Source organism: Pimephales promelas, chromosome 19 (genome assembly GCF_988280905.1).
Source record: "Pimephales promelas chromosome 19, fPimPro1.hap1.1, whole genome shotgun sequence".
Taxonomy (NCBI): Eukaryota; Metazoa; Chordata; class Actinopteri; order Cypriniformes; family Leuciscidae; genus Pimephales; species Pimephales promelas.
The window spans coordinates 28769514-28792647 of NC_142787.1; the positions used below are offsets into that span (position 1 = coordinate 28769514).

General features: G+C 38.1%; 1 protein-coding gene across 3 annotated transcripts in view; it reads right to left on the reverse strand.

Annotated features, from left to right (window-relative positions):
- ndst1b (N-deacetylase/N-sulfotransferase (heparan glucosaminyl) 1b) overlaps positions 1–23134 on the reverse strand; it is an 84679-nt gene that overhangs the window by 44585 nt on the left and 16960 nt on the right. For all 3 annotated transcript variants that reach the window (XM_039693724.2, XM_039693726.2, XM_039693728.2), the window contains exon 2: positions 9952–10053. The gene's annotated coding sequence lies outside the window, so the exon portion shown is untranslated. The remainder of the gene's footprint in view (positions 1–9951; positions 10054–23134) is intronic.

Consider the following 23134-nt stretch of genomic DNA (forward strand, 5'->3'; position numbering starts at 1 on the left):
TAAACAATAATTGTTGTTTTGGCGCTCAGATCACTAGCCGCCTCAGTTCAAGCGCACCAGAACAGATCATTTCCTTCTCTTTACTATAGTAGTTACAGCATGAAATAAACCTGGGTGAACATGTAAACATGAAAGCGCTCAGTGTTTCAATCAGGACATCAATAAAACAGATTGTAGGCTATACAATGTTACATTTACCTAAAGAAAGCGATTCAATGTCCATTTCATACGTTATCTAGGAAAAATATCTTGATAAAAGAGCATTTTGCTAAACATATTGCATAAACTGTATTGCATATTCATTATATTTGTACTGGCTTGATTATTTAACGCATGTTTGAATTTTTTTTTGATGAAAACAAGTTTACAGTTTATTGTCATTTAAATATTTGAAGAGTTCAGATGCAAAAGCCTCTAAATGCCATTTGAAATTTTCTTCTTTAATGATGATTTTTATCAAACTTGTATATTTAAGTTCAGTAATTTCACTTAAATAACAATTAATAGGTAATTATCATTGCCATTTTAGTGAAATCACTGAACTTAAATATACAGGCTTGATAAAAATGATCATTCTAGAAGAAAATTTCAAATGGCACTTAGAGGCTTTTGCATCTGAACTCTTCATTTATACTTCAACAAACTGGAGTAGAAACTATACATCTCCACTGTAGATATTTGAGTAGATAATGAAATTATTTTGATTAATTAAATACTTATTAATTTATTTATTTTGGTTCTCAGCCAAGTGCATCCTGAATTTTCCATCGTGGGCCAAATTTCGGTGCATCTCTCATGACTCAAGACTCTGGGGACCAAAGACTAACTGACCAACATGTCTGAAATCAACCTTGTCTTTAGACAAAAACTGCAGTTCTGACCTCAAAAGACTCGTGGCCTAAATTACATCTGCACTAAGGGTTGGTCCAGCTACATTTAGACACTCCAAGGAGAAGCCCGTCCTGACCCTGGAACTGAACAAATGACTTCTGAAGTTCATTCAACCCACAGGTCTTCCTTTTCACCACAGGTGCAGCAATCAGTTCAGAGGGCAGCGCCCCACACAACTCCATTGGCACCTGCCATCCTCTTCATTCCGTTTCTGATGCCAAAGCCAGCCAGGTGGTGACAGTCACAGGTATAAGCTTGGCCACAGAGTTAGCTTTGTGTGCAAGTTATGTGGGATAGTGCTAATGAGGAGTGCTAATATATGCATCTTTGCTTCACTAAACTACAGTGCTAGATTAAAAGTCGTAATGGCAATATACTCCTGTCACATTAAACAACGCTAAGACAAATTAAGACAAACACATTAAGACAAATCATTAAAGTCAATTTGAAATTGTGTTCCCATTTCAATGTGAAACAGAAGATAATTCGAAAATGTATTTAATTAGAAAAATATTTTATGCACGGAGAACTGATGGACAGTGCAAAATGGTCACTAAGGTTGAATTTATTTGATAGAAAATGAAGGAACACACTAATATATTGTGAAATATTGTAATTTAAATAACGTTTTTATTTTAATATATATTTAAAATGTATTTTACTATATTTTATATCACCTTGGTGAGTGTAAGAGACTTATAAAACATATGTGGTCTCTACCTTTTCATGGTCAGCCCCTAAGATATCCGGTTTGACAGCCAGAGCATTGACTCATGCTGGAATAAACTAGAGTCGGAACAAAGACGCACATCAATCCACATCCACCCACCTGAAACACCCTGAAACCATCCTGCTTTACTCTTTTTTTTGCTCGTCTTCCCGAACGCCAGAGAGCTGGGTGCCATTTGAAGTCGAGGTGTAGCATTTGCACTGCCTTGATCAACAGCGTGTGTGTCCAAGCTCTCAGTGGGGAATTCTGGCTGGCATCTCTTCTGAAATTGGCAGCGCTATTTGTCAGACGCAGGGAACGACTCTTGCAGAGAAGAGCATCTTAAAATGTCAGCATCGTTGGAACAGTTCAAAACATACATTTTCAACAAAGTTATTTGCATTTATTGTTGTTGAAAAGTCAGCAAAAGCCACTTTGGAATTGTCACAGCCTCTTTGCGCAGTAGGACCTCAACTCCAGCTATTTTAAAATCACAGTGACACAGTGAGTCATCAGTGACACTTGGCTCAAGGATCACTGCAGGAATCTGCAGAAAATCACACTCGTGTTGACAGATGAGCATGTGGCTCGCCCGATCGATAATAAGCTCTACAATTTCAGAGGGAAAGGTCAGTCTTCAACTTAACTTCCATCAGATCTCTGAGATCACGTATTATTGCTTCTTCAGTAGTGTGTGTCCTAGTTCTTGTATGCAGATTTCCACTTAGGCAGAATAAAGTGCAAAATAATGTTATTTATAAAATCCCATCAGTGCAACGTCCCAGGGGTATCGGCCTGACATTTGAGGCTAAAATCCACTAAGTGGTTCCAGCGTCAGGGTGCTAAGTCGAGTCCAGCTATCAGGCTACTGTGGAGGAAGCATTCTCTCTGCGAGGGGGAATGTATACACAGAGGAGCCATCGCTGTCACTTTCATCTGCACAGCGTGCTTAAATGGACTCATCACCCCATGAGCAGGTAGGTTGGGAATGGTCTAAATGTACCAGACCAAGGGCCCCCTTCCATTGACTTCATCCTAAAAGTGTGCATATGCACAAAAGCAATATCTTCCATTGAACCTTGGATCTGGATTTTAGAAACCTGCGCAAAATTCTCTTTTTAAAATCCAATCACTGAAAAATTGTCCGTATATGCATCTTTACACCATCTCCTCCCCGAAATAACCATACAGTCTTAGAAGAAAAGGTTCCGTCAGCGCTACGTATTTGGAACCCCTAAAAGGTTCTATACACTCTTAAAAAAAGGTTTCCTCTGGGTTCTATATTTCATACTTGGCCAATAGAACCTTTAACCAAAAAAATGGTTCTATATAGAACCATTTTGGAGTTCCATATATGAAGCGGGGGATGGAACCATTTCTTCTAAGAGTGTAGAGCTTACAACGCCTCGTTTTACTATGCATAACATCATATGCTGTTTGTATGTGAAGTATGTAAAATTTGGGGCATAGACTCTTTTCGTCCAAGAGATTTACACACCGGTCTGTTACTGTAGGAACGTCGACGTTACATTTTCATGCCCCCTAACAAGACGCGGAACAAAACGAACTGTGATTGGTTGTTTTACATTGTTTGCCTGAAGGTCTGGCTATGTGAGACTAGAAGCACAAAGAAGCAAGAGGTTATTAAGAAATCCTAAAGCTAATCTCTCATTATATAATTAAAGGATTACAGGAACACTCCACCCAAGAATTAAAATTTGGCACCATTGACTAGTTCCAATCATTTTTCAGAATATCTTGCTTTGTGTTCAGCAGAAAAAAGAAACTCATCCAGGGTTGCAACAACTTGAGGGTGAGTAAATGATTTCATTTTTGGGTGGAGTATCCCTTTAAGGATTAAGAAAAAAGCAGGGATCACCTCTGAGCTCTCTCAGTTGAAGGATGGATCCTGGGGGCAAGGCCTGTAGGCCTCATTCCCCCCACAGCATGCAGAGCACTCCTAATAGTACCGCACATTAAGAGAGCGGAACAGACTACTCAGCGAGTCAGATAATTGAGTTGAACAGCAGCTGGGGAGGAAAAGAGCGAGAGGGAAGGGGTAGCATCTCCGCTGAACGTTACAGGGGGGGAATACATTTCCACCCAGCATCCCAGTTGACAGCTCTTTTCTCGGTCTCCACCCTACTTGGAGAACATTCGAGCAGTTGAAGCATGCTAGCACATGTGGCCTACTGGTGATTGCCCTGGATCGTGAAGAGCGCACTCAGATTGTTGAGACGGCTTATTGTTCTGGGACAGCAAAAGGAACATGAGGGCCTGCCAGGAAAACAGGGGGATGTTTAATTGTGAATGAGTGCGTATGTCTGAGAATGTTAGTAGCATTATGGCTGCACCGAGAAACAAAGTGCAAGCATGTGGAGCCCATGAGAGAGACTGATCGATACCAGGTGCTTGTTCCATTTAGGCCGCCCAAAAAGGACATGAGCTCAAGTTAAAGCACTTCTGTGTCTGCTAAAGTGGGTCAAGGTACCACTCTTGTTGCTGTGCTGCATCCGTGCCTACTCGGTGGGTCAAAGGAGGCTGTGCGGAGCTGGCAGGCAACCTGCTTCTCGTCTCCCAAGGTGCTGGCAAACGAAAGAAGGGTGTTGGTCTCCAGGTGGATTCGATCAATCAGCAGTTAGAGGGCAGTGGCGCAAGACAAACAGAGGGGCGAAGAGGGAACAGGATTGAGCAAAGACGGGCATGTGCACACATATAGACACACAAAAAACGCCGACTGGCAGTCAGCTGTCAGCTGAAGTGGGATACAGAGAATGCTGATGTCAACAATGGGAATTACGCTAGTGGCCTGCATATACATAGAAAAGGCCATTGGACAGTTTTTAGTTTAAGATGCTTGACCAAAAATAAGGAATAAACCATTATATTCCCACTTTGGTGACATATCAAGCCCACTACACCTTATTAGACCAAATTCGATGTCATATTACCAAAAGGACACGTAATCGTGTCATCTCCATAAGAACTTTATGATTGGTCCAAAGTAAGCTTCTTACATCAGCGCATTTGGACCTCGTACATGTTCATACCAATTTTCTGTATTCTCTGTTCACACACATGTATCAAACCGCTAATTTACTGGTAATGTTACAACTTCATTCTGTTAAATTGCCAGAAACGATTTACTGCTATTTTTGAAAAGGCCCTGTTCACACATGATACCGTAATAGTAATTTACCAGTAAAGACGGCATGTGAGAAATGGGCTAATAATATAACAACAACTATAAATATAGCTGCAAGCAGCAATTACTGGGGCCAGGCGCGTAAGCAGCCGACAAGACATGCCAACATGGCTGGGAGTTTCAGATCAACTTCAGCAAGAAGCAATTGAAGACATTTAAAGATGAATTTAGGCAAAATAGCTGAAAAAAAACCACACACATTGACTAAAAATGTGAAGAAATGGATTATCACTTTCGACCAATAGATGGCGAAGTTACAAAATCGATGTGATGTGGTCAGAGTTTGGTGACGATTTCAGACCAGTGGCATTAAAATACGCAGATTTATTCAAAAGTAGAAATTTTGTTATAACTTTGACCAAAAGGTGGTGGTGTCTTGAAATCTTGAAATCATCCCCAGAAGTTGGTGATGGCACAAACTGAGTTACGCAATGTTACAGCTATGCATTCGTTAAGTATAGCATGTTATGTTCTGTTATAGCGCCACCAAGAGGCTCAGTCACACAATTTGTGTCTATATATAACAAAAAAAAAAGAGTTATAGACATTTATGTGAAAAAACACATAAAAAATGACACATGAATTCGATTGAGTTTTACTACCCCTTACTACAAACAAAACTTTTCCCGAGTCAATTCGTTCGTTCCGTTCGTTGAGTGAACCAAATGACTCGGAAAAAGATTCGTTCATTTTGATGAACGAGTTCGAACAGGAGAGTCACAAACGTGCGTCACAGAACAGAGCAAGGCGAGCATTTGAGCTTATAAAACTTAAACTTTGTTATTTATTTATTAAATGAGCGATCGTTTCGCTTGATAAGACCCTTATTCATCGTCTGGAATCGTTAAAGCCCTTAGAACAGTTTGCAGTTTGTACTGATGTGTCTTTTGGACCCATTGGCTTGGTTCCCATTGAAGTGCATATAGTATATGGAGAAAAATGCTGGAATGTTTTTATCAAAAACCTTAATTTCTTTTCGACTGAAGAAAGAAAGACATGGACATCTTGGATGACATGGGGGTGAGTAAATGATCAGCAAAAGTTTTTTTTCAAAAGTGAACTACTCCTTTAACATTGTAATGGACAGCAAGTTTGTGTAAGATTAATCCTACAGTACACAGATATAAAGGACAACAAAAGCATGGCTGATTATCTCACTTTTCCATATGGCTCAGTGTGAATATTTACGCCAGACGCCAAGATGCCGGCGGGAGCGATCCCACCGGTTCCTTCACTCTGAAACTCAACTAAGCGCCAGACCCATGACCACCTGGGCCATATGCGGACACTGCTTTGTCAGAAAAAGCTCTTTCAAGTGTGGAATTGTGATGATTTCGCAGAGCAGGATGACTCTGGAGTGTGTCGGGTACAGTCATCAGAGGTCCCGGCCAATATGCAGCTGTCAGCTGTTTGAAATCTCACCTTCATTTCCTTTGACAAAACAGCACAGGCCATATACTGAGCCCAGACAGTGTTACATCCACAGAGAATCATTTCGAAAATTGGAAAAGACACAAATTTCACCTTGACCACTGCTGTGCTGATACAATCACAAAACAGAATGATAAAGCAGGAGAGAAAGTGTAGCGGTGAGAGAGAGAAAACAAGAGTAATCCAGTACTGTTTAAGCACCACAGTTTCATTAGTATGCATTAACATGATCCAGGAGCCCTCCGCAACAGTTGTAGGTTTGCATTTACATTTAAGAAGACTCGCACAAAAGACCAACACAAGTCTAGAGCACTTGGCACTGCCACGGTCTATGTTTGGTGCATAATTAACCGTATTCACATGAGCGCAAAAGAGAATGAGTAAAAGATCTCCTTGTGCTTGTTTTAGACACTTATCTACTGAAAATGCTGTTGTTGAAACTAGGAATGGGCATTTTTTGTCTTTAGAGTACTGGCTAGCACAAAACTATTTATTTTTTTTTAATTTAGGAAGGGAATGTCATGAAGATAAGTGCATCTTGAACTTGTAATTTTTGTTAGATCTACTCGATTTGTTTAGGATGTTCTTAACCAGTATGTGTCTGGTGTAGCTGTATTTAATGGCTTTTTGATTATCTTTCCCTTTGCTCCGTCCAGTCATCCAAAATCCCTCTCTACGATCGCATTGACTGGTTATTTTCCCCAAATGGATTTTTAAACACCATTTTTTACCATCATATTTCTTACTGTGGTATTGTAATGTCATGGAAGTAATGTCATATTATATATAAAAATTTTAATATTTTTGTGGAAACCAACATGCAGTTTCTCAGGATTCTTTAACGTAAAGAAAGCTCAAAAGAACATAATTTGTTTCATAACATTATACATGTCTTTACTTTAGATTTTATTAATGCATTCTTTCTTGCTGAATAAAACTATTTCTTTCTTTTAAAACATACATTTAAAAAAAAAAATCTTACTGACCCAAAACATTTGAATGGTAGTGTGTATATTTCAATGCAATTAAACTATACACTAATTCTATAAAACCTAACCATCTCAATACTTTCACTATTTCTTACTTCCAGCTGAATCACTTGTATGTCGCTTTGGATAAAAGCGCACGCTAAATTAAAAAATGCAAATCACATTTTTTCATGATTGTATTTTTTACTTGCAAAACAAGGACAACAAGCACAAGCGTTTGACAAAGCACATAATCCAGACGCAAATGAAGTCAGTGTTTCACAACAAGCAAGTCTAAATGAGCTCCAGCTGGATGAAGACTTTAGTCACAGGTCAAAAAAAGACCTGAATTGATTCATAAATAAGTTTTCATAAGGTAAAATTATGTTTTACGAAGAAAATCTCCAGAGCATGCCAAGTCATTCACGTCTATTCCAGAGTCATTTCACATCGAGTCAAAGTCAAGCCACTACTTGGTAACTGGCACACACTAAGGCTTCATTTCCCAAAGGCATTGCAGGCCCTTAAGTAGATCAGAGACCTTTGGTGCCAAACGTGTCAATGGTCTACTAAGGCTTTTTGATTTTTGAAAGCGCAGCCTAAGATCTTGATGCATGCGTGTAAACAGCAATTCTGATTCGATTTCACTTTCCCATGATGCCCGTTTAATTTACCTGTTCAATATTCATATTCAACTATCTTCTTAGGCTAGATAAGATTTTTAAATTTACAGATGGTTAGAATTATCGTTTAAAATGCAACTATCATTAAAAACTGTGTTTGATTATCTCGATTTTAATAACTCATTGAAATGCTGTGCAGCCAGCAACAGTGACGCAATGTTTTTTTCAGAAGGAAGTGACTGTCCTCTGGAGATTTTTCAACCTTCTAAGACGACCAAATCTGAGGTGTGGTCATATTTTGTTATCTCAAATTGAGCCGTTCGATTTTGTGACGTCACTCAATCGGATGCCCCCCCCACAATTGTTGATTGACAGCAGCGTTTCAACACATTCAGTTCAATGAGTAGTAAGACACTTTCAGGGGAATCAGACTAAAAAGTGTACACACTCTGACTCAACATTGGCTGAACCAATGGCATTACTTTGGGGGCGGGACTATCTGGTTGTTCCCCCAATGTAAGAAAGGGGCGTGTCCAGGAAAGCTCTTTTAAAACATCTGAATGGAATTGGAAGTGAATGAAACCTACATCTCTGTACGTAGGCGTAATGCTATTCAAAGCATTTAGCACAGATTTTCTTTTGGAGATGGAACATCAGATTTCAGATCATAATTTTAAACAATTAAAAAAGATGACAGAGCACAAAAAAAATCACAAACACTCCAGTTGGTCTATCTAGCAGAATCACGCTTTTCCTAATAGAAAGGAAATAACATGTCTGTGCTCATGTTAGCCCATCTCTACGCATCAAGAGAGACGCCTTTTTCACCTATTAATAATTTACTTCTGCCGATGGCTCTCAATTATTTATGAAAGTTTATAATTCATATTTTCACCTTCACTTCCATAAGGTGAAAAACAAAAAGAGGGGTTGATGTAAAGATCAATGATGCCTGTGAGCATCACACCATTATCAGGCCTGTCCTCGGCTGTATATGACATGAATGCGAATTACAACATAATAAACATCTGACAATTTTTGGTAGTGCCTATTTGAGGCATTTTAAATGATCAAATACAGCTCACAGCGAATCAACAGACTGGCAGAATTTCAATTTGTTAAGGAATCCAAGGATTCATTTTTCATGCATTCCCACGGGCAGCAATGCGAACCGTGTGAGAGATACAGTCAAGCTCTAGATATTTGGCGGATCAGAAACACTATGGTACCTGTGCCTTTCTGTCTCAGAAACCAGAAGGGAAACGCTTTATACATGGTGACGAATCCCAATTCAAACAATGAAGATTTGACAGTGGGCTCTACAGACTCTAAAGGCCAACTCAGGAGGTGTTAACAAACTGGAGACAGAATGAGGATTTTTTAATAATAGAACAACAGAGAGGGGCCAAGAAATCAGACCTGCAAACTAAGGATGACCAAGCGCTAATACGAAGTCTTTCTACAGTATAAGGACCAACTTGATTCAGATGTTGATGTTGTTTTAGACCACATTGACTTTTATTGTATGGCCAAAACAGTTGAAAATATCGACTTTTTTGTTCTGCAGAAGAAAGAAAGCCATGTTTGAAACAACATGAGGTTGAGTAAGTAATGACAGCCAAAGTTGTCAATGGAGTGCTGCAGAGATGCATTTTTGTAGGTCAACCTGGAAGTTAGCATCACCATTGTTCATGTCAAAATCCCAATAGGATTTTTTTTCATTGGCATTTGGATTATTGCATAAAATAACCTCTGTGACATTTTGCATGAAAATGTAAATTAGTTTAGTTTGCAAGAGCACAATGTCTACAGTAAAGACTGAGCCACAAGTGCTAACATGCTAATTTCCAGGTTTTGCTTTCATCCCTGCAGGACTCTATTAGGCAGTTTCAGACTATTTAGGAAAGAATATTAACACACACCATCATGTCAGAAGCAAATGCCATGACTATATGTGACTACGGCAACAATGTGACCATTTAAGGAGTTTGTAAATTCTGTTTACTCAGTGTTCTGTCCTTTGACAGACATGCACCTGGTGCAAGCACACTACAAGAAACAGCAATGCCACACAACAACGTTCCAACTGGTAAAGCAATAAACCCTGACCGGCTCCGTTCCTACCTCTGTTTGACAGTGTGGTCCTCCCAGAATCTCATCAAAAGTGGCTCTGCTCGCCTGAGCTCGGGATCTGCAGGTGAGTCTTCTGAGACGCTGCAGGCATTCCTGCGAAACGAATCAGAGCACATCGATTAACAAAGCAATAACAGGAGCAAGCAGGGGAGAATATAAGGGACACGCTGGTGGGCTTCAGACAGTATACCACCCAGGTTTTCTGTGGAAAAAACAAGTCTTTCTAAGATTCATTTAATTAAAGTAGCTGGACGGATTTAAAATGTATTAAATGGGATGTAACGGTACACAAAAAAATTACGGTTCAGTCTGTACCTTGGTTTTGTAGTAATGGATCAGGGAATAAAATGGCTTTTTCCTCTATTTTTTTTAATTAAGCAGTGGTTTACTGAACAAACTATGGCTGTTTTTAAACAACACACTCACAAAAAACAAAGTTTTTTTTCTACTTTTGGATAGTTTAAAAAAAAATTACATATTTTAGTCAGAATTATTGCACTCTGCTTCTATTGCGTGCCATTCATTTAATATACAAGTCAGATTGAATTGCCATTTGTTTTATAATACTGGGTTGAATAAAGATAAATTTCAAGATTTTTTCCTTCTAGACTTGTCTACCGCAGTCAAAAGTAACAAAACTACAATCAAATCTATGCATATATCAGATCTAAATTTGATTCAAAATTGAGAATCGATTTATAATCGAATCCTGAGGTACCAAAAGATGTCATCCCTAATGCAGAGACGCCCCATTTAAGACTGAGGATCTTAATGCAAAATGGAAATACTCTGTACATTTACAGCTAAGAATAAAACCATAAAATGTAAGTTAAGCACTGAAGAAAACATGTTTCAAATGCATTAAATAGCACACGCATCTGACACGTTAGCAACAAAGTATATTGATATAAATGCAACTGTCCCATCCTAGGTGGGAAACTCAGTTTCAAATTTTGTGCTGCATATTCAATGGTTAAAAAAACGCTGCATTTCTTCAGTAACATGCATGCTGAACTTTTTTGGGTAACAATACGTGTACCGCGTTACACATGTAAAATATTTAAAAAGTAGGCCAGAAAGCATGTTAATCTGGAGTTAAAAGGGTATTTTACCCAAAAATTAAAAGGGTCATCATTTCCTCATCCACACATCATCAGTCCAAACATCTGTGGAAGAAGATTAGCGGTTGATAAATTAGTTTTTGGTTACTAACATTAACTTAGATGCTGGCCATACAGGTTTGGAACGACATCAGGGTGATTAAATGTTGACAATTTTCATATCCCTTTAAATAACTATACTATTCTATAAGAAGATTAACTAACTATATTACAAGACAGCAGTGGTTGAGTCACTACTGTTCAATAGCTTGCAGAAGATGCATCAAGACATCATTTGGAGTTTCTAAATCCAGTTAAAAAGCGTGCTGCAAGACATATTATATCAATAATTCAAGCAGAATTTTACATGTATTGTTAAAGGAAAATCTGGAAAGTTTTTCAAAAGTATGGAACCCCTTTATTGAATTTTTAAAGGAAGCTGAACCAAATAGTTTATTTTCGGTGTACACAGGAATAACATTTACCATGTTATATTAATCAATACTTTTGACATTTGTATAGTATAGGTGTTGTTTGTTTGTTTTTGGGGTTTTTTGTATATTATTTTCCTGTGCTTGTTTTAATCTAAATGTTTCTAAAAGCAATAAATATCATGTTGAAAAAAAAAAAAAGAAAATTTGTTTTGATGCTCCACAGCTCTGGCAACCACAGGGTCAATTTATTTGGTTCCTACCGGTGCAGTAAGGGAACTCTCAGCCTGCAAAAACTCTTTAAATTGAGCTTTCATGCACAAGCTACAGTACGCATTGTTGCCCCTGACGGGAGAAAACGGGAACAAGGAACTCTTGCAAATGGACTAAAATCCACATCAATATCAATGCTGAGATGTGCATTTTATTTCCAAAGAGATACATTATCTTAGAAAGGCCACATTACAGCAGCGAGACGGGGGAAAGTGCTGAATCCGAGCAGTTGGATTGAAGCCACTGAGGGATTGGCAATGACACTGTGGCAGGCAGCTCTGGATCACTGCCAACTGGTTCCTCCAAACAAAAAAGAAATCGTATCTTGCAGTCTGTCATACTGGCATCGAGGCAAGAGCACCGACATGCTCATAGAGCGATGCTCCAAAAGGGTTAATGTAACGGTGATCCGTCCAAGCAGGACGCAAGATATCCAGTAGAGTGCCATAAATGCCCAAGCGTAGGGTATCGTTCTCTGCTCTAATGACTGCTCTCTAATCAAGAGCCTCGCATGGAGAGGTCTTGAGTGGCAGATTACAATCAGAGGTGCATGAAATCTGCACCGGGTGCAGTCATCAGTCCTGAGGACTGACCGGCAGAGAGGATGGTTATTGCAGCTGTTCGGGGCCAAGACCCCTTATATATCCACTTTAAAAGAGCATCAAAACACAGTGTAGGTGAGCACAAGGAATGGAGCCAAAAATAACAACTTCACACTTCACTGGGGCCTGTCTGAACAGCTGAGGCCGTTCCTCGCCGGCACACACAACTGCTGCAGGCTCGCTATCTGGACAAATGCAAATCTGCGGGTTATTATGGGAGCTCGCGACTTCCTGAATCCTCACAGACTGAACAATGAACTTTATTAAGAATTATTGAAGGCAACATCAATGACAAAACAACATTCAAAATCCTAGTTCAGAATTAGAAAAGTTTACATGGAGCTATACCATCTGAAGAAAGCTTTCTGACATTTTCTGTTACCTCAGCAAAGTAGTAATGGTTATAATATCATGATGTAGGGGGAAAAATAAGCAATAATTACTTTGTGGTAGCTAGTTTGGCATAACTATCATTATTAGGGAAAAGAAATGAGAAATAGTTTTGTTCAAATGACACAAGTATTTAAAGAAACAAATGTGCCAAATCAGTCATGCAGTGTGACTATGCATAGGAAGGAAAAACAGGAAATCATATTATAGAGAGACCCTTGACCCCAGAGAGTCTCTTAAAGGGATACTCCACTTTTTTTGGAAATAGGCTCATTTTACCACTCCCCCAGAGTTAAACAGTTCGAAAACAACAGTAATTGTTTTCGAAAAGTGGAGTATCCCTTTAATATCAAATACTTTTTATGACAAATCAAGTTCAAAAATGCCCTGTGGTGTGCCTCCCCAAAATAACATTTTCCTCTAAAATCCCAAAAAACTTTTTGTATAAAAAATAAAAATAAAATTGTCTAAAAAGTATGACATGAACGGAGAGATTTGAAGTCTCACGAGTTTGATGCAGCATTTGTGTCACGTTTTCGCTCGTAACTTTACGAAACATGCTCCGATTTTTTAAAGCAGATTCTCACGATTAAAATTAGTCAGATTAAAAAAAAAATCTCGTCGATCACGAGATAAGCCCAAATGTAGCCTAATTTTACTTTATTTTTTTACTTTTTCCATCATGATCAAACAATACCTAACTTTTGACTCTCCCTTTTATAGTACTCTAAAAATGCCTTCAGGGTTTAAGCAGTTCATCTTTATCTTTTTAACATCTTGTTGTTTGTCATTCCTCTTTTAGAGAAGTTTAGACAGAACTGAGATTAGGGCAGGGAGGAGTACAAAACTTTCTTAAAATGGCTGCACATTTAAGGTAAATTTATCAAATTCATGCCTTCGGCTTGTCATCTCTTTTCCTGTGCCTCTTGCCAAAACAGAAGTTGCTTTGCTCTTTATCACAGTTCATATCCCTGAAGCCAGAATATCACTACAAAACCACATACCACAATATAGCCATTTCCCCTGCTCCCCCGCGTGTCCAAATGCCAAGCCAAGATGCTACAGAAAAAGCATTCACTAAACAGCTGCTCCAAACTTATGGGGTGGTTTTGTTATCTAAAGCCCTTTCTGTACAATGACAACAGTGAAGTATTACCTTCAGAAAAAGGCATTTATGCTTTTCTGCTTCAGACAGAAAATCATTTAAAAACTGACAAAACGTCACAAACATTGTCCCTGGGCTACGACTTCGATATTCCATCAACAGCGCGGCTAGATTTCCATTACGCTTCATTATTCTGTGACCAAGGGACAGTTGACAGGAACTTGAGGCAACCAATTTCTATACCATTTAATACTTTGCATTCAAAACGTGTGTGTCAGAGTTTGAGGTGAGTTTGAGTGTTTTTTAAAGAGTCTGAGGTATGCAGGCAGCCATACTGAATTCAAAAGGTAGGGTAGGGAATTTTTTCATAAACACTTTGCTATTCTGGTCGAAACTTCCATACCTCCGCGTACACCGGTCACAGTGCGCAACAAACAGCAGCCACATTTTACAGTTCATACTGAACCAAAACAACAAGCTTAGTTCACACCACGTCGTAACCGAAACCCATGTTGTTCACGTCCTCGGACTTCAGATTTATGTCAAAGCTATCATGCCAAAATGAATCTGCAGCAGTCAGGTGGTACGTAAAAGCCCTTTGATTGCATTCATTATTATTGTTATGTTATGCGTTTCGAGATATTAGGTAGTTTAACAGCATCTCTTATGACGCTTTGATGAATCTGCTCATCATGTGTTTGAGGAGGCGTGGCTTAGGAGATGTTCTGAAGGGAGGGTGGGATCTAATGCTTTCAAAGCTAGCTTGCTATAGCTAGCCGCACCGAAATTGCCTACCCTACCTTTAACATGCAAAAGATGTTAGCCAAACCAATCAAGAGTGATTATAATAGCAAAAACCTTGTTTACCTCTACTGTGTTTGATGAAAAACTGTGACACAATAGGCTAAGTGGGATAAAAAACTAAAACAAGACTAAAACAAAGGCTGCATCCGAAATTGCATTCTTCCTCTATTATATAGTAGGTCACATGATTATGACAACATGGCGAATGCAATATGGACATTCATTACAACACGCATTTATTCTATATAGAATATAACCTACCCATTTAAGAGAGTAGCCTATGTGATTTCGTAAATACCAGTGGTGGAATGTAACGAAGTACAAATACTTCGTTACTTTACTCAAGTACATTTTTCACGTATCTTTACTTTACTTAAGTACAATAAATAGAGCCTACTTTTTACTTTTACTTCGTTACATTTTGCAGCAATTATTATACTTTCTACTCCACTACATTTCTACAACTTCTGTTACATTTTCGTTACATTTTCTGATCAGTTTTTCCCCTGCCAAAACGTAATCTGACCGTCCGTTCGTTGCACGTTTGTCTCACCAGTGACGTTTGGTTGCCATAGATAACAGTATATCAACTCGGTCACACTAAATGAGTCTCACACGCAGTGTGTTTATCGTGCAACTCATACGCGAAAATTTGTTTTTACGTGCATAGGAAACACACCGTGTGTAATATACGTTTGGTTTGGTTAGGATTATGGCAAGCCAAGAGGTTCAGAATTACACCATAAATTAATCTTGTTTACTGCCAAACATAGTTATTAACATATAGTAAGGATAAGCATGATGTGTATAATTGCCTAATTGCAAGCTTGTTTCAGAAATGGTGACATTTTTTTCCATCATTATTGAACATCATTATAGGAGTAGGCTATTAGGTTGAATGAGTTAGAATTAAATGTTTTATTAATCATTAGAAAATAGACATTAAGATAATAAATTGTTATGCAAGTACTTTTACTTTTAATAGTTAAAGTACATTTAAAATAAAGTACTTTTTACTTAAGTATGGTTGTCATTGTGTTACTTCTACTTTTACTAAAGTAAATATTTATCTGGGTATTTGTACTTTTACTTAAGTACTGAGATTCAGTACTTTCTCCACCACTGGTAAATACCCAAAACACATCAACAAAAAATAAAAACCAAAAAAAAAAAAAAAAGTACATGTCCCTTTCAAAGACTCCATAAAATTATCAAGATGAGTAAAGATGAGTTTTGTTTTTTTTCACAAGGTAATAGAGGTAAAAGGTAATAGAAAAACTATTACATTTAAAATGTGTCTTGATGCACGTTTATTTTCTCAACTTTTGTAGTAGTACACTAGCATATAGGCACCTCGGAGTAAACAGACATGGACTAAAAGTCCCCAAAACATCGATTTCATGAGGTATCTCTCACTCGGCACCATGTGGTAATAACTGTTTCTGCAGTGCGAACAGAGGGAATGAATACATTCTGTAAACATTATGTCTTGGGTCACTGCACAGAGCTGGTCCAATCATTCCCCTGTGCAAGATACCCAACTTGGATATCAGTGAAGTAATGTTTTTTCACCCCCTAAATCCGTGAAGGAATGCAGCTCACAGCTGTCTGGCTGGATCAGCAGCTGAAGCGGGAGGAGCTGGACCCCTGACAAGCTCTGGATCCATGCGTCGCTGGCTTGGCCTTCTCCACAGCGGACCCTGGCATGACTCCATGTCCTTTCCCAAACCCAGGTGGTGGCTTATGAGTGCACTGAGACAGCACCTGCCTGAGCCTTATGCAAAGAAACCCACCCTAAGAAAACCTCTGCATTATGATATATACTGTATTATGTTATCTTTCAAGACCATAAGTCATTCAAAGCCAAACCTTATCTACGTTAGCCAGCTGGATAACGCAATTCACAACAATAAAATAAAACACATGATCAATTAACACAAGATGTAGTGAAAGTGTATCCTGAAAGTGACAGACTGTCAGCTAAACCGTAGCTTTCTCACACCGGATACGGGCCATTGGGACATCCATTACCCTTTCACTCAAATGATGAAGTTCAGCCATGATTCTCCAGCACCAGCAGGTATAATGTTTGAGCTGTTCTATAGACCATTTCACAAGATGTAAACAACACTGGTCCAGAAGCACTTCCTGTTTCAGTTTGTAACTGTTTTCTTTATTTCACATGTAAAGAAAACATCTTAAAGATGTTTGTTTAACTTTTTGATTCAGTTTTAAATGTTCTGTTGGTTGTATTTTATCCCAGCTTTTATGTAGTGTTAAAAAACTGAAACAGGAAGTGCTTCTGGACCAGTGTTGTTTACATCCTGTGAAATGGTCTATAATAGGGATAGTTTTGGCATCATTCAAGTTGTTCCAAACCTGTATGAGTTTCTCTCTTCTGTTGAACACAAAAGATATTTTGAAGAGTGTTGGTAACCAGACAGTTGACAGTGGCCATTGACTTTCCAACGATGGTATGGAGACAACACCATAACATCAAAATTTAAACCTATTATTTAATAACTTTGTGTAATATGACAAGTCCTCTGAATCCATGCAACAGCTTTGTGGCCCGAAAACACCGAAATACAATCATTATTCGCTTATAATCTCTCATTTGAGGACCATTCAAATATGCCATGTGAAGACGCATCGTGCCAAGTGGTACTCATGGAACTGTGCAAAATGTAGAAACGTTTTCACAATACCATATTATTCAAAAAATGTTTTCTATTTCTCACACAAAGCCATCATGCAGATGTAGAAAACTTGTAAGTCATAAGACTACTCTTAAGGGGCTTGATATTACCTAAATTTTCCATGTATGCACCATGAAACTAAGTGGATTTCGAATATCAATCAATTTAACACATCTGGAACGTCTTTCTGATTAGATTATGGTACAAAACCAGAGCCATTCTTTGTAATTATATTAAAGAGATTGAATTACCACATGCAGATGAATTTTAATCACAAGATCAAAGGCAGGTAAGGTAAAACAAGCCAAGAAACAAACTGATTTTAATAAGTTCAGTATATAGAGGACATACACTCAAAAAATGATTCATTGATGCTGTTCACAATATTTTAATTATACATTTTGATTTAACACCTTTCCATTGGGGTTCTCAATTCAAACACAATAGCATCATGATTCAATTTCCCATTATGCTTTGCATGGTGCTGGATAGGATGAGGAAAATGTTAAAATAAAGCATTATTTTATGGGTTATTGACTTATTAATGTTGGGATGGTGAAGTGTTGAGTGTGCACTTGGGTTGAGGACCTGCTAACAAGTCAAGTTGCTTAAAAAAAAAAAAAGAAACCACTATGGGAACATCATGGATAAGCTCCATCATCTGGTTGCCAACATTTAAAGAAAAGTTGTATTTAGCTATTTGGCTTGATTCAACCACGCTTTTAAAAAGAATACATTCAAATGAACCGAGTATAGAAGACAATAAACGACAAGGACTCTCTGCTGGTTCCCACACATGAGAATCAAGGCTAAAAATGCTCAATAATTATCATCACCCAATAACAGTTTCTCAGTAGGAGGGTTTTGTGTAGGAAGGTGCACATCACTGGAGAGGAATTCAACTGAAGAACCGCCTCCAGAATGCCATGAATAAAACCTCCCCAGACTAAAACGTGGTACGCGAGTGCTTGCTCTATTTCTTTCACAGATCGCCCCCCACTTTGGACTCTTTTTTTTTTTTTTAGAAACCACAAAGGCTTTTGAGAATCACAAATCTTTTTGCCAAAAGTACTTGGCTAAAGCTCTCAAGAATCCCCCATCATTGCTGGCATTCACAAACAGCAGGCGTGAAAAATAAAGCTATAACAGTAAATGCTTGGCTCCATTACATTCCCTCATGCATCCTAAATGGAGTGATGATAATAGCCCAACAGGTTTTAATCAATTGCACTCCAGAAAGTAATGCATAGCTGCCCAGCGATGGCTTGAACTTCAAACCACAGCTTTTCAAAGCATATTTGAGGAGCACGAGTTCCAGCAGGATTTCTGAGACGTACATAAATAATATGCAGCACACTTTGCACACGAGTATAGTCTAGGGATGCATGATACATCAATATCATATCTGTTTTTTCATAGCTTTTTTTTAAACAATCTGTATCGGTTGATATTAAACATTTCAATGGTCAATGTTCATTTCCTCTATTTTTACATTTAGATTACACATGTAAATAAATTACCTGGGTAATTCAACTGCCTTTCGAATTCACATCTCAGAGTTCACAAGAAGGGATCGATTTAAAAGGAGTTTCGGAAAAACAATTTGACCACTGTCAAAAACTGTACGGTTACTGTTCACAGTAAAAATAGGCAGGGATGCACGATATATCGGCCATCATATCCATATCGGCCGATATATATAGAGATGCACTATGATCTATCTATGTATAGAAAATAAATATTTGTGTTATTGAAAAAGAGGTTAGAAAAATGAAATCGGTATCAACGGCAGGTCAAACTCAATGAAAATTGGAATCGGTGCATCTCTACCGATACATGTTCATTTTTAATGTTATCGGCCCAGTAAGAAAATTCGGCCAATATATTAAGCCCATAAATAATGGATTATTTCCATGATTGTAATCACTTCAAAAAGGAAAATACAGTCAAGTGCAACATGCAGCAAAAGTCTGTCATATTTAATGGTGAGACTTTTGTTTTTATAATCAGGCTCTCAAAAATTATATACAAATTTGGATTTAGATTTATCGGCCAATGTATCAGCTTTCAAATATAAAAGAATTATCACTTATTGGCTTTTAAATATAAAATTATCGGTTTCAACCATATTTTCATATCGGTGCATCCTTATAAAAAGGCTTTTATTTTGGAAAAATGCTAGAAAGCGTTTACAAGAACAATACTATCACTGCTCTACTCGAGCGAACGGGGGCTCTTAAGAAAGAGAGAGAGCAAACTCAAGCAATAAATCACTCGTTATTAGCCAATAGTTTACATTGATATAAATATAACTTGCAAGATTATACATTTTACTAGTCAAGCAAGTAGCCAGATTGGATGTTTCCTCAGACAAATAAGAGTTTGAATGACTTATTTCTGCAAATTCCCACATATTTAAGTTGACATCCATAATTTGTAGAGATAAAATGCAAGACCGAAAAGAAAACCACTTAAACCATAGGAATGTTCCTATTATTAACTAGGATATTTAAATGTTAAACATGTGACTGACCATGTGAGAAGCACATTTCCAGGCTCACTCCTCCAACGTGAATAAATCGTCATCTGAAAGCAGGAGTTTTATCACCGAGGAGCCATGCAAATGTATTTTTACAGACATCCCCATGAGAAACAATTACCGCCCGAACAGGGTTATAGTCCACTAAACGAGATCTCCATGTTGCATTGAACAGCCTCCTTGACAAACTATCCTCCATTTCTATTAGCTAATGGCAGCGGCTCGTGGAGGAATTATGGGAACTGGCCCGCTGATGACCGTAAGCAGGTCATCTCCATCTGATCTTCCAAAGGAGCCTGTATTATCCACTCCGGCGATCTGGTTTATCAGGCGATCACCTCTGACATATGGTAATTCAGCAAATAGCACAGAACAAGAAGAGAAAAAAAAACATTTGTGCTTTTGAATATTTTATATTGATGTTACAGTCAAGCACAGATTTAATCTCATCCAAATAGTCTTCATATCAAATCCTGTAGTCCTCATTTATATTAAACTAATCTTTCAATGGGGAGCAAAATGACTGACCGCCTGCTTTCCCAGCACCCTCTGCGCCCAGGACAGCGAGCGCATGACAGAGTAAAAGATATCGTGAGAAACGCTGCTCGTCATCTTCACGGGCTACAAAAGAGACACGCGTGTTTGTTCCCTTCCTCTCGGCCTACATTTATCCTAACAAATACAGACAAGCAGAGGAAAGGAAAAATTACCCACACGAGGTTGATGCTACATATCGGATATGCCTCTGGGTCCCATTCAGTGAAAAAACCGGAACAACAAAGGCAAGCATGTAAAAAATTCAGATAGGGAAAATCAGAGCAGCCCGTGTGTGCATGTCAGCAATTCAGAAGCACATGTTGGTGAGGAAAAAGTTAGCGGTAAAAAAAACGCACTTAGCTATTCCGTATAATTGAATTTTTTAAGATGTGTTCTATAAGAAGCAGAATCACGTGAATTGGAACGTGGTTGGACCAGGGGACTTAATTAAGCGCTAATCAATTTTGAATATGCATAAACATGAGGTCTCACGAGATGCCACTAGTGATAATTATATAGAGTTGAAGAGATCAGAGGAAGAGACAATGATGATCCAACCTCAGAGATCCCTTGAAGCAATAATGAAGTTGAGGGCTTTGCTAAAGTCCATTTAATGACAGTTTAATATTTAATGTATATTACCGATCAAAAAAAAAGATTTAAATTTAAAATAACAGTTTTCTATGTTTTATAAAGTAATTTATTGCTTTGATGGAAAAGCTGAAGTTTCAGCAGTCTTCATTCACATATATATCAGCCACCATATCAGTATATCTACACTCTAAAAAATGCTGGGTTGTTTTAACCCAACTTTGGGTCAAATATGGACTAACCCAGCCGTTGGGTTAAATTTTTACATTACATTTTTAACCCAACATTTCGGGTTTGTCCATATTTGACCCAAAATTGGGTTAAAACAACCCAGCATTTTTTAGAGTGTATACATGTTCATTATCTACCCAATAAGAAAATTTGTCTGATATATTTAAGACGATAAATAATGGATTATTTCCTTCAGCTGAGACACTTCAGATGCATACATGTTCGCCATGATGATTTTGAACTGCATGCAATATGATTGGAATCACTACAGTTCAATGAAAGTCTGTCATATAGGCAATATAAAATTATAAGAACATCATTATAATTGTGTGCCGGGAACATGGTTTTAAAGGGATACTCCACTTTTTTGGAGAATAGGCTCATTTTACCACTCCCCCAGAGTTAAACAGTTGAGTTTTACTGTTTTTGAATGTATTCAGACGATTTTTTGATATTTAGAAGAATATTTTTTTTTTCCTACTATGGAAGTCAATGAGACCAGAAACTGTCTGGTTAGTGGTTACTGATATTCTTCTAAATATCAGAACATCGGCTGAATGGATTTGAACACAGTAAAACTCAACTGTTTAACTCTGGGGGAGTGGTAAAATGAGCCTATTTACAAAAAAAGTGGAGTATCCCTTTAATTGTTTGTGAGACTTTTGTTTTTGTAATCAGGCTCTCAAATTCTATAAAACAATTTGGATTTATATTTATCGGCCAACATATCGGTTATCGGTTTCCAAATATAAAAAATTATCGGTGCATCTTCTTTCATGCAATTATTCGGAAATAATTCAAATATGCTAATTTGACTCTTAAGAAACATTTCTTCTTCTCATCATAGAAATCGTGGTGTAACCCTATCCTAAAGACCTTTGATCATGTAGATCCCTTTGATAGCCCTGAGAAGCACAGAGAACTGCTGGGTTTTCCCAGTAGAAGGCAGAATCACTGGAGCTCAGGGACTCGCAGGACAAACCTCCGCCATTCCCTGGTCTCTGCTCCGTGTTTCAAAGCCGCTCTCCGTGACAAAGCACCCTTTTGTTGGCTCTCCACCAAAACAACATGGATGGGGAGAAAAACAAGGCAGTCATTTTGCCACTGCTCTTGACATCTGAACTCAATTCCTCTTCTCCGCAAAAGCAATCAAAACTGCCTCAGTGCCAGAAGGGTGTAACAGTCCTCCGAACTCAGCTGATACAAGCAAGCAAATGCTAAGGAAAACAACGCCGCCACAATACCCGAATCAGAGTGCTGCTCTGTGAACTTCTCGTGGGTCATCATACTGCATATAATCGGCGTCTTACGGATAAAATGTTTCTGCAGAGGAGAGAAGCTCTTTTGGCGGCTCAGGCACTCTAACATTTGATTGAAATTATTAATGTGAGCTTTTGTAGCTGGCCTTTCCAGACTTGCTGAAGATAATTTAATTCTTCACAGTCTCAGAGATGTGTAAACAATGATGCAACTTCATGGAGCAAATATAACTAGAATATGTGGCGATGCAAGATGCTGTTGTTATGGATATACTAAGCTGTTCTGATTTAGAAGCGTTGCTGTGGGCACTGCAAGATGGTTGCTAAGTGGATGCTGCTTACTAGCTTCAATAAATAAATAAATAAATAAAATCAAGCCCAAGACTCTCTGATGTTTTGATCCCAAGATATGGCTTGTAGGGCTGGGTATTGTTAGGTATTTCACAATTCGATTCGATTTCAATTCTTGAGGCTTCGATTCGATTTCGATTCGATTCAATATTGACTTATTAACTTCGATATCGATTCAATAATAAGTAAATACACAAGTAATTAAGTGCCTGAGTATATTTTTTAAGTAATGTGCGCAGTTTTACCAATGTTAAAGAACAAA